A 16,307-nucleotide genomic window follows, 5' to 3' on the forward strand; every position below is an offset into this window, starting at 1 on the left:
TAGACAAAATAACACGATAAATAGGCCCAAATACAACGAACTACACAATGACGTGTTAATGATGCAGCACCAACAAACAAACAGACTGAACGCCATTTATCGGTCGCCTATACAACTAGGAGTAGGAGCATCTGCATATTCGAAAAATATGCTAATCAAAAGAAGCCTACCTTTAATATCATGAGTATTTACTGCTGAAGTCACAGCCATACAGATGGCTCTTGATATGATATCTGAGGCAAAAGCAAGTGTGTGTTATTTTCAGTGACTCACGTAGCACTATAGATGCTATAAGACAGTGTAAAACAGTAAATTAAATAGTTCAGGAAATACAAATAAAAATTCATCATCTCCTCCAATCAGGATTATCAATAGAAATATGTTGGATCCCAGCACACGTGGGAATAAAAGGAAATGAAAATGCAGACTCGGCTGCCAAATTAGCCTGCAATATCCCTCCAACAATTTGCACATGCCAAGTGTCAGACTGGATAACATCTGTTAAACCAAAGATATACCAGGATTGGAAAAGAGAATGGGGCCTTAGTGCCAACCACAAATAAACTTAAAAACATAAAAAACTGAAGTCGTAGCATGGAGGGCAATCCTCACAAAAAGAAAGATCAAAAGAGGTGATCCTAACAAGGGTCCGTTATAGGACACACAAGATTCTTGCATGGTCACTTGAGCCAACACCTCTTGCTGACCCAATAAAGTGTAAATTAGCTGTCAACACCCAGGACAGTGCAGCATTTACTTATTGAGTGCCCAAATTGACCCAACAAAGATCAAATTTATCTACGGAATTCAAAATAAAAAGGATTTTGACGAAGGAAAAATCTATTTCTGGGTGATTGGCTCGTGTCCGCCCCTATGAAAGTTATCCTTAATATCATTTCTTTCTAGGTAAAATTAGCCTAAAATTACCAGAGGAAAAACAAAATTAAGAAAAGTGCAGTAAAACTGACTCGCTCACTCTTAAGAAGTGTCGTTATGATATAGGGGCGAGTGTGGAACACTACCACGAGACAAACACCAATTAGAACTTCCTATCAGAATCCCCCCAAGAGAGAGCTGGATCAACAACGGGCGATTGCAGCCTACTACTACTACTAGAGGACGCCACGGACAGCAGCGCCCCTAGCGGTCATCCTTAATTAAAACATAAATACATCCTTGTCCTGCAAGGGGGGAAAAAACAAAACCATAAAAAAGGGGTGGGTTTCATAGGGCGACACGAGCCAATCACCCAGAAATAGATTTTTCCCCGTTTTCGTCAAAATCCCTTTTTCTGGGCTCAGCTCGTGTCGGCCCTATGAAAGAGTACCAGAGAAACAGACAAGATGAAAGGAAAATAATGAAAAAAACAGTTTAAAAATGATGGATATAATATAAGTAAATCAAAAAAAAAATATACGCATACAAATTAAGCACTTAAACTAACTTATTACAATAATAATAACCGAATGTTAGTAAACTTAAAGTACTTAAATGGTAGATAATTCAAAAATTACAGATATGCATGTAAAATAGGGAAAATTTGGATTTACTTAATTAGAATATATAATTACAAATATATACATACATGTGTCCTACCCTAGCATAAAAAATAAGGATAGGTACACTCAAATCCATCATTAATACAATTTAATTCAAATATATACAACACATTGTGACTGAAGCTCACACAACCCAATTGGTGAATATACAAACATATTGTGTCCTACCTAGCATAAAAATAAGGGTAGGAAACCACTGAAGTTACATATCAGTACAAGGGTGGTTGTCCCTAGCAAAAAAAATAAGGGACAATCACTATATGATACAACGGCTAAGGCTATGATGTTGAGTAGCCTGACGATAGGTTGAGGGCATGTTGGTTAAGAAGTAGGTAGAAAGGAGACCTTGGATCAATACTACAACTACTAAACAGTATCAGGGGAAACTATGTTCCCGCTGCTACTGCTGAAAACTTTAAAGATTCCAAGGACTTTAAATAATGCCGTTTAAAGACGTCGGGGATTTCCATCCAGTATACTTCTTAAGATCCTCAAGTTCATATGTTGGAAATAATTAATAGAGGTGGCTACTCCCCTGATACATGTGCTTTTGGGAATGACTCAGGGGTTGCTTGTTTAATGAAAGTAAAAGATTTGCTGTCTAATGCCTTTAACTGATAAGTAACCACCTTTTCTCTCATAAGAGAGCACCTGAGGATCTAGAAGAAGTACGAGAAAAGAAAGGCTCTAAGAGTTGATACTGGGCAGAGAGAAGGGATCCTGTGGAAGTGGGATAACCTTCCAAGGGGCCCACAACCTTGCAAGAGGATCTTCATTTTTGGCCTAAAAAGCTACGATCCGGGGCAAGTAGAACTTCTCCTGATGGGAGGAACTCCACATGACCCGCATCCCTGGATAGAGCCGACAGTTCTGAAATTCTAGCTCCTGAGGCTAGGTTCTTAGTAAGAATAATGTCTTCCTCAGGAGCATAATGAACGTTACAAGATGAGTTGTCAGTATCTGAAGCTAGTTTGAGGACATCATTTTAAGAACCATGAAACTGTAGTAGGCCTCTGAGAAGGTCTAAGTCAGCACAGCTTTCAGGGATAGATGTGAAATAAGATTCAGTCAAATCTATCTGAAAAACCTACTTGAAAGATTTTCTTCAAAGCCGGATTTGTGAGTGGTAATCGTGCTAGCTGCTAAACCTTTTTCAAACAAGGATCTGAAAAAGGATATAGCCAAATTAACTGTCATGGTTGTGGTGTTCGATTCTCTCAGGAAAGATGCTAATTTTTTAAACAGCTGAGTCATATTGTCTAATGTTGACTCTCTCTTATCTGATTCTAGGAAGAGAATGTTCTGTTGGATCAATGTCAGCATCTTTATTAGCCGCAAACTTCATGAATCCATAAAGTTAGGGTCTGGGAGTTCTTTTGAGGAAGCGAACACAGTCCTCATTTGTACTGATTTGACAGTTTGGGATTGGGGATCCGTTGAGGTCGGAGACCCAATTCCAAAAGAAGAGGATACCAGTTGCTCTTGGGCCAATCCGGGTGCAATCAGAGCTAACTATCCCTTTGAAGGACCTTAGTTTGTCAGGGACCTTCAAGAGCAGATTCACTGGAGGAAAAAACAAAATAAATTCTCCTCCACTGATTCCAATCAAACGACAGGGCGTCCGTGGCATAAGCCAGAGGGTCCAGGTTGGGGGCCACATAGCAAGGGAGCTTGTGGTTCGCTTGTGAGGCGAAGAGATCCACTTGGAGACCTGGGACTCTCCGGCTTACCCACTGGAATGACCCGGACGTCCAGAGACCACTCTGATTTCCAGAGGAACTGACCGGACAGGGCTGTTCTGCTATCACATTTCTTACTCCTGCCAGGTGAGTGGCAGACAGATGCCATTTTGTGTTTGTTTGCTAATGCAAAGATGGCTATCATGACATGGTTCAACATGCTTGATTTGGACCCTCCTCTGTTGATTGCAGTGAACTACTACTGCACTGTCCAAAAACTAGCCTTAGATGAGACTTCTTCGGGGGAAGCAGTCTCTTCAGAGTAAGAAATACTGCCATTTGCTTCCAACACGTTTATGTTGGAGCTGGCGAAAATTGAACTGACCAAGTCCCCTGAACCTGTTTGAACTGAGGAGTATCCCCCCACCCACCCGGACAGGAAGCATCCGTGTGATGGTTAACACTGGGAGGGGGATATTGAAGGGGTACCTTCTTGGCTAAGTTCTTTACTTTTGACCAAGGCCGTATTTGGTTGTTGCGGAGGATCTGAGGAATTACTGACAACTTGTCTCGATTTTATTTGGAGTTTGCCTCTTGACCGCCAAATTCGATTATATCTTTCAGCCTTGCTTTCAGAAGGATATCTTGTTACCGAAGCAAACTGAAGAGGAACCCTAGGATTCCTCCTCCGGTTTCTTCTTGATGTCTGTTTGCATTTGAGGAATTGCCTGACAGATTTTGCTATTCCTTCCGTTGGCCACTGGAATTGTAGATTGTGGGAAGACAAATTCCCATTGGATTCCTAGACACTGAAAATGAGATTCCCGGGGTAAGTCTGGATTTCGTTTTGTTATCTGGAACCCCAGATGTTTTCCAGAAAAGTGAATACCTTTTAGGTAGCTTCGAGACATTCCTCGACTGTTTGGTGCCCAGATCAACCAATCGTCGAGGTATGCCGCTACCATGATTCCCTGAGCCCTCATTGTTTTGTACAACCCACCTTCTGCTATCTTTGTGTGAATACCCTGGGGGCTACATTTCAGACCGAAAAAGGGCATCACTTTGAATGAGAATGTCTGATTTCCTAGCCTGAATCCTCGGAATGGGCGGAAGTGCCTGGCTATAGGGATATGATAGTATGCGTCTGTAAGATCGATGGAGCATGTGACGGCTCCACGCGGAAAGTAGGGTCCTTCTTACTTGCGAGAGGGGTAAAGCAAAAAAATCTTGAACTTGTCGCAGCGAATGAAGAGTTTAGCTTTGACAAGTCTAAGATACCCTTCTTTTTGTTGAGCCATTTCTTTGGCACGCGAATAAGCGCCCTTGAAATTTTAGTGTTTGACTCTCGCAATAGCTCCTTTCTGAAGGAGTTCTTCCGCGTAATCTATCATTCCTTTGACGGTATCTGATGAAATGATTTGATGGAGGAGGATCCTTGATCCAACTCCATTGCCCCTAATTCCTTTGGACACTATGCTCTGTGCCCAATTGCTGAACCCCCACCTTGTGGGCGGAAGAGGAAACAGCCTCCCTCCTACCTGGGGGAGCCTCCATTGCTGATGGGCGGGTTGGCCACCACGCCCTCCTCTGAACTGCTTACTCCTTGTGCCCCTTCCTGCGCCACGATGACGAAAGTAACCTCTCGCCCTACCCCTCGGTTGAGAGTAGCCTTGAGCCTCATAAGCAGGGTTAAAGGGCCCAGGCGAGATAGCTAGGAAGTAGAAGGTTGCGATGCTGGGGCACCAGGAGAAAGCTGGGTCTGTTTAGATGTGGCAGGTTGTCCCTGTTGGGTACTGGGACTGCCTGCACAAACTGTGCTGATGCTGAAGTTTTTTATATGGCTTGAACCTCTTACCAGCCTTCTTTGGTTTCTTGCCAGCAGTGGGAACGGGATTCCTGTTTCCTCTTAGAGGAAAATACCCCACCTAGCTCTAAGGCTCTGGTTGAGTCTAGCAGCTTCGTGTGGACTTCGTTCACTGCGGACTCTGGAAGAGATCCGCTCCCCACATGCTCGCAGCCAAGAGTCTATATAGGCTCGTGCCTGATAGTGCACTCTTGAAGGACATGCTTCCGGCAGTTCCTCCTGGCTTGGAAGAAGTCAAAAGCGTCTGGGAAACAGACCATCTGTGGGAAACTGTGATTTCGCCAGAATCTTGAACAGCGGTTCGTTAGCGTATGAAAGTGCAGCCATTTCCGTAATGATTAAGAGAGTTAAGGGACCTGCCAAACCTAGTTCGCGCGTCGAACTCCGCCTGGATTAGGGAATCCGGCAGCCTAGGTATTTCTCACCGAATGGGTTTCCATGGCGCAGTCCGGCTTGAGTTTTACCCCCAGCGTGAATGTAGCTGGCAGGTTTTCCCATAACTCTCCGAAGGCGGGGAAGAGTGGAGAAGTAGACTCCGACTCCCTCAACTGTGGAATGGGCTCAATCCTTGAGGAACTGCCTGAAGAGCCTTCTCCCACCAATTTCGTGGCGAACGGAAGAGAGACCTCCTCTTCCGTCGCGAAAATAGTGAAGGGACTCTTGTAGGCCTGGAGTCTAGTGTTAGTACACTCCCAGTCCTCAAGGCAGTGAACCCCATTCTCGTTGGGCGTGATCTCTACTGTAGAGAACTGACTCCTTCGAGATCTTGTCCTCTCTCGTAAGAGCTGTTGGCGTCAGCCTAGCATACCCGATGAAAGGCTGCGACAGACCCGGAGGATAGAACTCGAAGTCCTCAATCCTTCGAGTACCAAACTCCGGGATCGAAATCATCCCGTCCTTAAAAGGAGCGTAGGCCGCTACTCTCCATGGATTCTCCATAGAGAAAGCTGGCAAGGAGTCGTAAGGCGGAAGTTGGAGAATCCCCGTGCTAGATGCAGGGAGACTGGGGGAGGAGCCTGAGATAGCCCAGCTACTCGATCCTCATTCTCTCTCATCCTATTAGAGAGGTCCTGGATAGTCTGTCCAGTTTGAGACAGACTGTTCGATAATTGCGCGAACATCTGCTCAAAACGTGTTCCCATGCCGAAATTTGGGAACCTACCATCACCCCTACCTGTTCCATCATTCCTGGTGAGACAGAAGAGGGAAAGCAGGAGCTGGTGCTTGCCACCCCTGCTGGCATAGCCGAGAGGGGGCAGCGGAGGCGGGAGAAGCAGCGACTCGGTGGTAGCGCGAGCCTTCTCCTTCGAAGCCTTGCTTCTGGAGCTCTTCGACTGGGAAGAGCTCGGCTTAGCCTTCACCGCATCGGCGTATGAAGTCGACGACTTCCTGGCCGAAGAAGACGAAGACGACTTCCTAGAAGTCGTCTTAGACAAGGTCTTCGGTTCTCTCTTTCCCTTCTCCTTAGGAGGTACAGAGAGAGCGGGAGGGCGGCTAGGGATCTCGGATCCCGGAAAGCCTTGGAAAGAGGCGGAAGAAGAAGGGACAGGAGAAGATCCAGAGCGCCCAAGGAAAGACCTTGGGCGCCCGACAAACCTACCTCAACCAACAAATCCTCACTAACTACCGCCATCGGCTCGAGGTTCAGGTCCAGGGCGCAGCGACGTCCGGAACTGACTCCTGGGAGGCTACGAACCCAAAACAATTGCTGGAGTTCTTGCTGGATGGAGGCTATCACTGGGGCGGCGGACAAGGGAGGGTCGACGTAGCCCGTCGACTTGCCCGCAGGGAAGATCTGGATGGCCAACTTCCTATCTAATATGTAAAATCATAAGTAACCTTATAATGGACATACCCCATCTCCCAGCTGAGCGACCAGGTCGTAGCATATAGCGCAGGCTTCGGGGTGCCAGACGATCGTCTCATTGTACGACGTGGCACACGGGGCGTGAGACCTGCACTCGTCATGTCCACAGGGGTCATATAGCGTCGCATTACAGGCCGGGACCTGGCAGTGTAGCCTGTAAGTGAAAAGAAGGTACATGAGTACAGAGTAAACACTTACAGCCTACATATGCTCCGCTGGTGCCGGAGCGATAAAGTTAGATAAAACCAGAGCCCCGCTAAAATACGTGTGGTAACCAGGTTGGAAGATAGGCTATGGCTCCGCCAATGGCGGAGGCACAAGAATCAACCAACTAGGAGTGGTGGTAATGGAAACCACGACGGACAATGGCGGGGATGGTTGATAAAATGAATATAAAAACACACAATTCATTGTAAAATATCTTATATAGGGTTATATATCCTTAAAATAACAAAATTAAAACAACATTAAAACAACTTCTCTCCACCCGTCTACTAGAAGAGTGCGTAGGTAAGGGTAAGCTCCCTTCCGGTAGCGGGAGAGATATAAGGATATAGTAGGCAAGCAATCGGCCATCCATAGCGCCCACCCTGCCCGCTAGCGGAGCCAATATCCTATAACCAAAGGGGCCCCGGCTGCGACGGAAGGCTCCTTTCGTATCGTAAGGGAGGTGGCTGAGCAATGGGGAGGGGGGGAGGGAGGTCCCGGCGAAACACGGCGGGAGCGAGGAAAGGGGGGAGGGATGGCCTACTCCTCCCCGCCTCACCAACTACCCGTATGGAGACCCGGTACCTCATAGTGGTCGCCCTATACCCCCCTGCTGGCGGAACCCCCCGTCACCTCCGAGAGAGAGAGAAGGCGATGAGGTTGTTAGACAACCAAGGGGTCCCCCAGCTCCTCCCTACATCAGAGAGGGAGGGAAGGGGCAGGGTAAGGTGCTATAGGACACGTGACCGCAAGTGGCCTAGGCCGCGAGCAACACACCGTGGTAGGGCCACGTGAACCAAGCTGTACCAACATGTGGAAACAAGCACCTAGGCTAGCCTAACACCCTAAAATAATAACATACATCGAAAAGGGGAAGAGACACTTTTAGTAAAAGAGAAAGAAGCCAGGAGGAGGCAGACTATTCCGAGAAACAGAAGCCTACTCGGAGCCAGCGATAGCCGATGTAGAGCAAGAGCCGGGATGCTGGGCCGAGAATAATAATAATAGCCCTAAATACCAAGCTAAGAGAATGGTAGGAGGGCTGAACTAGCTAAAACTCGATGTAAACAATGAATGTGAAAAAGTAAGCCCATAAGCATAAGAAGTCCCAGTATGGAGGACCGGGAATTCTTACGAGGCGGCATGGCCGCCACGAGACAACCGAGGAACCGTATATGACCTATAAAAAGGAAAAATACTGGTACCCGGAAGACAAAAATACAGTAAAATGTTTACTTATGAGTTACTTAACTTAGCCGTGGCGATTGCAGAGCGTTCCATGATACAGATGCGGATAATTTCGCAAGAAAAGCACGAGCACAAGAAAATGGCGACTTGTCGCTGGCGCTAAAAATTAAGGATGACCGCTAGGGCGCTGCCTGTCCGTGGCGTCCTCTAGTACGTAGTAGTAGAGGCTGCATCGCCCGTTGGTATCAGCTCTCTCTGGGGGGATTCTGATAGGGAAGTTCTAATTGGTGTTTGTCTCGTGGTAGTGTTCCACACTCGCCCCTATATCATACCGACAACTTCTTTTTAAGAGTGAGCGAGTCAGTTTACTGACATTTTCTTAATTTTGTTTTTCTCTGGTAATTTTAGGCTAATTTTACTAGAAAGAATGATATTAAGGATACTTTCATAGGCCGACACGAGCTGAGCCCAGAAAAGTATTCTTGCTGAAAGCAAAGATTTTTCAAATAACATATCATAATTTTTTTAAAATAAGACAGGTTTCATTAATAAAAGTCTAAGTTTTTTTTTTTTTTCCTTCTCAGGATTAATCCCCTGAGAACCAGCCCCGAGGAGAGTCTACTTGAGACTCAGAGGTCTGGAAAACTAAGACCTATTAATAATAATAATAAGTCACATGCACATCAAACTTGTCCCCCCAGAAAATCCAAAACCACATTTGGGGGAGAGAGGAAGGCACTGAAACTACTGGTTGGTGGTTTTTGTGTAAAAAATTATGTTTTAGGATATGTAAAATATTGTTGCTTAACAAATCCTATTAATAAAATTATAGCCTGAATTCCACTTTATGTTGGATGGCTAAGAGACTATGTTCCTTGGGAGCCATAAAAACACAGGGTTGATAGAGGCTTAATGATTCCATTGAACAGAATTAAAATCACCATGAAGGCACTTGGAAAACCAAGAACACGGAAAACTTTGATCATTGTATGGTAAAACCTATGGAGAAAACCCCACAAAAATAATATTAATGTACAGTAATAATAATAATAATATGATGAGACTCTGACCCCACTGCGGTAGTTTGCCCTAGTGTAAATCGTGTAAGTTTTCATGAGTCACATCTCCTAAGTAGAACTTAGTGGGAGTGATGTCCAAATTCCTGCGTGAAGAAGGGGGATGTACTTGTCTATTTTGTGTAATTTTCAGGTGAAACAGTGAGGAAATTGCTTATTCCTTGGAAGAGATTGGAAGAGGAGGCTTTGTTTAACTGAGGTTGTTGACTTTAATAACTGGAACGTTGCAGGAGCCTCTGACGTTGGACTGAGGATTCCCATTATGAAAGGTAGCCGCAGAAAATCATTGAATTCCCATTAGCAATACCTTAGTGTGGTCTGGATGCAAGACAGGGTATATTTTAAGGGCTATGACTATATAGTGCCTCTTAGTACATTTAGCCTCCCAGTTCAGAGGTATCCTCCTCAAGTCATCATCCATTTTCATCAACAAAGGATTCCACCAGGGTGAATGCAGCCATTTCATACAATCATGCAACATTTTCTCCAGATGAAGTAGACACCACCATAAAATTCATGCAGGAATGTGGCAGTTTCCAGTTTGCAAGGATTGGTCTTGCAAATTATTTAGTCCTTATTAGCATGAGAGCAGGTCTTCAACAATAGCTACCAAGGTTAGGATAGGATAGGCTGATAGCCTTTAGGGTGTACAATAAATATCTGAGACTTATTATAAGCAAAAATATTTTCTGTGATGAAGGGAAATAAAGTAACATTTTATGAAAGTAACTTACCAAGTACAGTGGTACCTCGAGATACGAAATTAATCCGTTCAGAGGCGGCCTTCGTATCATGAGTTTTTCGTATCTTGAACCGCATTTTACATGTAAAATGTCTAATCCGTTTCAAGCCCTACAAAAACACCCCAGTAAATTATATTTCCAGGCCTACAACACATGTTCTAGGGTTACGACGCCGATCCGACGGAAGAAATATGACTCCAAAAAGGCAAAATACTGTACATACTTGAGTAATATTCAACTGCATGTATGTTCAACCCCATTTTTACTGCATATATATACAGGCAGTCCCCGGGTTACAACGGGGGTTCCGTTCTTGAGGCGCGTCGTAAGCCGAAAATCGTCGTAAGCCGGAACGACACTTGGAAATATGCCTTAAACTAAGAAAAAGTTAGAGACCTTACCTGTGTGACATGCAAGTATATTGCATGATGTGTAGTGTGGTTATTTCAATGGCAAAGGATGGTTCTTGAAGGTATAATTCTTTATTAAACTCTTGTGACACTATAAGCACAATGTACTACACTTAATCCTTAGGTTAGATTATAACACTAAACACTATATTATGCACTGTACACTTCGTAGTAGTATTTGGTAGATCCTGGAGTACACTAAAATCCCAGTCTGGTAGCTCTGGAAAGGTAAAAGTATAACACAATTAGTACAAAATTACTACACAAAGTCCTGAATGCAATATGTAAATTATAGATATCAAAGAGTAGAGTTGTAATGTATGTTAATTAATTCCTTACTTTTAGTTTATAATTCCTTACTTTGAGTTATATCAAGAGTAAAAAAGTTAATGTATGTGAATTAATTCCTTACTTTTAGTTTAAAGTTGTCCTGCTATGTAACCCTGGATGCACAAAGTCTTATGTGGCCCATAGCCTACATCATTCAGGGGGTTCTGGAATGTACAAAAATAATTAGTATGTCAGTAAGTACTCTATGCATAGTAAGTTACATACAGTAATATGCACCATACAGTGGTTTAATATCACATATATAACATGTATAAAACTTAGTTAATGTATGTTAATTAATTCCTTACCTTTAGTTTAAAGTTGTCGTGCTATGTAACCCTGGATGCACAAAGTCTTATGTGGCCCCATAGCCTACACCATTCAGGGGGTTCTGGAATGTACAAAAAATAATTTTGTCAGTAAGTACTCTATGCATAGTAAGTTACATACAGTAATATGCCCTCCATACAGTGGTTTAATATCAACTGGTATGCATAGTAAATGATTGGTCTACACCCCCTGTTCAGCAGGGAGTGTACAGTATGTACGTAATTCCATGAGGGACCTTGATCACTTATCCCATGTGAGAGATCTTGGTCACTTTTTTTTTAGTATGTACGTATAAAACTTACTTAATGTATGTTTACTACACTATGTATAATTCCTTACCTTTATGTTATGTAGTAACCCTGGACAAAGTTTTATGTGGCCCCATAGCCTGCATCATGGAGGGGGTCCTGGTTTTCTGGAATGTACCAAAAAAGTATCAAAGTTAAGTCATGTTATGTATGTTTAGTAAGTTACATACAGTAACCATCACGTACAGTGGTTTATAACATGTATGTACATAATCAAACTTGGTTGGAAATTCCTGTAAAAAAAAGTTATGTACGTATGTAATACTCGGTAATGTATGTAAAAACCTTACTGTTCAACTTTGTTACACTACATGTTACATGTGATACGTATACTTTCCTGAAGGGTTTTTTTCCATCCAAAAATGTGCTTCTACTTGTAGTTATCCCTTGATGACACTTGTAGTAGTAATTTGTTAGTAACAACCTGGAGTTGTGTGAAAAAATGTTGGTTCTGGAAGGAAAAAGTAACAAAATTAGTGTACAAAATATACACTACAGAAAGTTGTGAATGCAATATGTTAATTATGTACTGTAGATTATCAAGAGTACTAAAAGAGTTAATGTATGTTAATTAATTCCTTACTTTTAGTTTAAACGTTGTCGTTCAAATGTAACCCTGGATGGACAAAGTCTTAATGTGGCCCCCCCCCCATAGCCTACATCATTCAGGGGGTTCTGGAATGTACAAAAAATAATTTTGTCAGTAAGTACTCTATGCATAGTAAGTTACATACAGTAATATGCACCATACAGTGGTTTAATATCACATATAACATGTAGTATAAAACTTAATTTTAGAAATTCCTTACATAACTTACCAACTTTTAGTGAGTCTCAAAGCTGTTACCTAGGTTGTGGGAGATGGAGGTGGAGGTGTAGAGCATTCATGATAAGGATGCATTCCAAACCTAACTTCAGTGTGCTTTATCACAGATAACAGGCTAGGATGATGGGCAGTCTGGAATGAAGAATTAATATTAAAGGACAGTATGTAACCACTTAGGTGTACAAAATTTATTGTACGTATGCAAACATTAAACACAACTGAGAATTCCTTACCTTTAGCAAAATGAAGACATGTAGGCTATGTAGAGGTCTGGTTTATGTAAGTCACAGGTGCATGCCAGTCTGGAATATAATGTAAATAGTACATATGATTATATAGTATGTATGTTACATACATAAAATGGGTTATTAACATATGTAATAATAAAACATTAATAAAAAAAAATGTCCTTACCAAATTCTAGTGGTTGGCTTGCTTACTGGGATGGCCATATGGTACATGAGAGTGGGTGGCCTGGGCTATGGAGTGGGATGGGCAGGTGCTTGGGAGTCTGGAATGATAAAAAATATATAAAATGATAGTTACTACTACTGTAACTACTGCACATGTTATTACTGTTTGACATGTGGTGTGTGGTAATACGTATGTTTCAATATAAAAAATGAAGAATTCTTTTACCTGAAGGAATGGGAGAGGTGATACTACTCGTATCAACTGATTTGGGCTCTGGAGAGGTGATACTCGTATCAACTGATGAGGGAACATCTACATCTGGAAAGAATGATAGGGTACATAAATATTATAGGTGGATGTAATTGTAGCATATGTACACTTTTAATAAAATTTCTATTAGCAATTTATAAAAAAAAACATTTTATACAAATTTGTTAAGATTCCTTACCTGATGTATAGGGCGAGGCATCAAAACCATGGAAAGGAGGCTCAGGGTCATCTGGGTCACTGTCACTATCAAAGGGGTCTGAAATGAAAAAAAAAAAATAATAAGGTTATGCAACATCAAACACATTGTTACCACTATGTAAGTTAGTGTACGTATGTATGTAGGGTGTAAACAATTTCCAACATGAAAATGAGAAAAATGAAATTGCTTACCTGATTGTAACAGTACAGGTGGGCGGGCTGATACAGAGGGTCCAGGTACAGGGGGATCTGGAAACTGTCACAGGTAGTACAGGGAGATCTGGAACTGTCACAGGTAGTACAGGGAGATCTGGAACTGTCACAGGTAGTACAGGGATCTGGAACTGTCACCACTTCTGCAATAAAATTACAAATGATGAAAATTAATGAAGTTACAATTTACTCTTACATTTAGTTGTTACATTAAAAAATTAAAACACATTTTAATATGTACACTATGTAAACACATAAATTTAGTAAAAACAGTTCAGAATTCCTTACCAGGACTAGGAGTGGGAGGTGGTGGTACTGGAGACTTGTGAAAGAAAGTGTCAAGCCTGGACTGCACACTTCTCTTCGTCTGCTTCTCCTTCAGGGTCTCCTTGTAGAAAGTCACCAAATCCATGATTCCTCTCTTGATTTTGTCAAACCTAGAAACGTTTGGGTCTTCTGCCTCAAAAGAAGCCAAGACTCTCTCCAGATGAGTAAAACCCTCTGACAAGCCTTTCCACAGTTAATGACCTGGGTTTTGGCTCTGGTGCCGCCTCCTCTTCCTCAATCATTGTTGTTGTTCAAGTTCTAGTAAGTCCTCTGCAGACAATTCCTCTCCATGGGAAGCCAGCAGCTCTGTTAATCATCAGGTTCAAGATCTAGTTCCAGCCTCTTGCTTAGCCCTACGATCTTCCTCGTCACAGTCTCGACGTCTTCTGCCTGGTCAAAGCCTTCAAAACTGTGCACAAACTGTGGACACAGTTTCCTCCAGGCCCCATTTAAAGTGGTCGTCTTCACCTCGTCCCAAGCACTTTTTGCAATATTTTTCACTGCATCAGCAATGTTGTAGCCCTTCCAGAATTGCTTCATTGTGTCAACTCCTTGTTAGCTTCTATGGCCCTCAAAGCAAAACGTATGGTCCTTCTAAGGTAGTAAGCCTTGAAATTAGCTATTACTCCCTGGTCCATTGGCTGTATCAGCGATGTGGTATTGGGTGGGAGGTACACCACCTTCACATTAGGATGCATGTCGCTCAAATTTGAAGGGTGACCAGGGCATTGTCCAGGACTAAGAGGGCCTTAAAAGGCAGACCCTTCGAAGTCAAATACCGCTCCACTGCTGGCACAAAATGGTCATTGAACCAATCTTCGAAGACCATTAAGGTAACCCACGCCTTCTTGTTAGATTTTCCAAATCACAGGGAGTTGACTCTTGAAAATGCCCTTGAAAGCCTGGGATTCTCGGCCAAATACACCAGCAAGGCTTCAGTTTCAAACACCACTTGCATTGGCCCCAAACAGCAAAGTCAGTCGCTCCTTTCCAGCTTTATGGCCAGGTTGCTGACTTCTCCTTGTGGAAAGGTACGTTCGATTTGGCATTCTTTTCCAAAATAATCCAGTCTCATCCACATTAAAGACTTGGTCAGCCGTGTAACCACCATCCTTAATTATCTCAGCCAAACCACCTGGAAAACTTTCTGCTGCTTCGCTATCAGCACTAGCAGCTTCACCTTGCAGCTTCACATTATGCAAATTTGCACAAGCCTTAAAACGGTTTAAACCAACCTCTACTCGCGGAAAATTCACCACCAGCACTGCCTTCGCCAAACTTTTTCACTACTGCCTCATGCAGCGCTCTAGCCTTCTCCTGGATCACACTTAAGCTCACCGGAACACGTCGCTGGTTCTGGTCCCCTCCACCGCCAGATCATGAGTCAATTTCTCCATTTCAACAATGCTCTGGCTACGTTGCTTCTCGTTTATCACCGTTGACTTCATCGGTGCAGCATCCTTAACATGCTTCAGAATACGTTCCTTATCCTTCACAATGGTTACCACCGTGGTCCTGCTCAAGCCTAAAGAACGGCCTATTTCGGTGTTAGTTTTCTCCCTTCTCCGAACGCTTTATCACGTCATATTTGACTCCATCGTTGATGACCTTCCTCTTCTTGGATGAACTATCATCGGAGGAAGTACTTTGGCGTTTAGGAGCCATTGTAAATTTGCGAAAATGGCAAGGAATTTCAGCAACGTCTCAAGCACACAACCTAGTGAATGCAGGCAGGCACGCGATTGAAGTGGCGTCCTTTCGTATTGTTACGCTTGGCGTCCTCGACCGTCCGAGGTCGTTGTTCGGTCAATTTACCATACAGTTTAATAGCGTTAATTAATTTATGCACCTCCGCTCAAAACTAGTTCTGCATATGAGGTATCGTTAAAAGCATAACAAAACGTCGTAACCTTGGAATTTGTGTTGTAATCTAACCAAGAAAACTTAGTTTTTTTAATTAATGTACTGGAAACAAGCATGATTTTTCATTATATTTGCGCTTTTGGACTGTTTTAAACTGCGCATCCCAAGCTAGTGTATTCATTCGCCCCGCAAACTAGTTCCGCATATGCGGCGTCACTAAAAAAATTCAAAAAAATACGAAAAAAAAAAAAAGTGTCAAAAATCATCATAACCTCAAAATTTTTGTTGTAATGTAACCAAAAAACATATTTTTTATTATGTACTGTGCTAAACTATAAAGGATTTTTATCATAGCATGCGTTTTTTAAAAGCGTCGTTAACTCGGAGCGTCGGAAGCGTCAGCGTCGTAACCTCGGAAACAAGCGTCCGTAACCCAGGACGGAATTTCCATTGAATATTTAAGAAAAAGCGTCGTAACCTCGGAACGTCGTAAGCCGGAACCGTCGTAACCCGGGGACCGCCTGTATTAGGACTTTTAGCATATGTCCCTTAGCAATAAGCCTAGACCCTATGTTAGCGGTTGCTATTGTAGCCTAGTCTATGATTCTGACATCTAAGCCTAAGAAGCTAAAAGC

At 42.9% G+C, this 16,307-nt stretch overlaps 1 protein-coding gene and 1 long non-coding RNA gene across 2 annotated transcripts in view; both read right to left on the reverse strand.

Annotated features, from left to right (window-relative positions):
* LOC135221310 (5-oxoprolinase-like) overlaps positions 1-16,307 on the reverse strand; it is a 709,982-nt gene that overhangs the window by 672,358 nt on the left and 21,317 nt on the right. The gene's annotated exons all lie outside the window — the stretch shown is intronic.
* Positions 12,862-13,286, reverse strand: LOC135221524 (uncharacterized). Its single transcript, XR_010316002.1, has 3 exons — positions 13,250-13,286; positions 13,027-13,119; positions 12,862-12,898 (listed from the first exon to the last, which is right to left on the reverse strand). It is a non-coding gene; the product is annotated as an uncharacterized LOC135221524 (long non-coding RNA).

This window comes from Macrobrachium nipponense, chromosome 2 (assembly GCF_015104395.2).
Source record: "Macrobrachium nipponense isolate FS-2020 chromosome 2, ASM1510439v2, whole genome shotgun sequence".
Taxonomy (NCBI): domain Eukaryota; kingdom Metazoa; phylum Arthropoda; class Malacostraca; order Decapoda; family Palaemonidae; genus Macrobrachium; species Macrobrachium nipponense.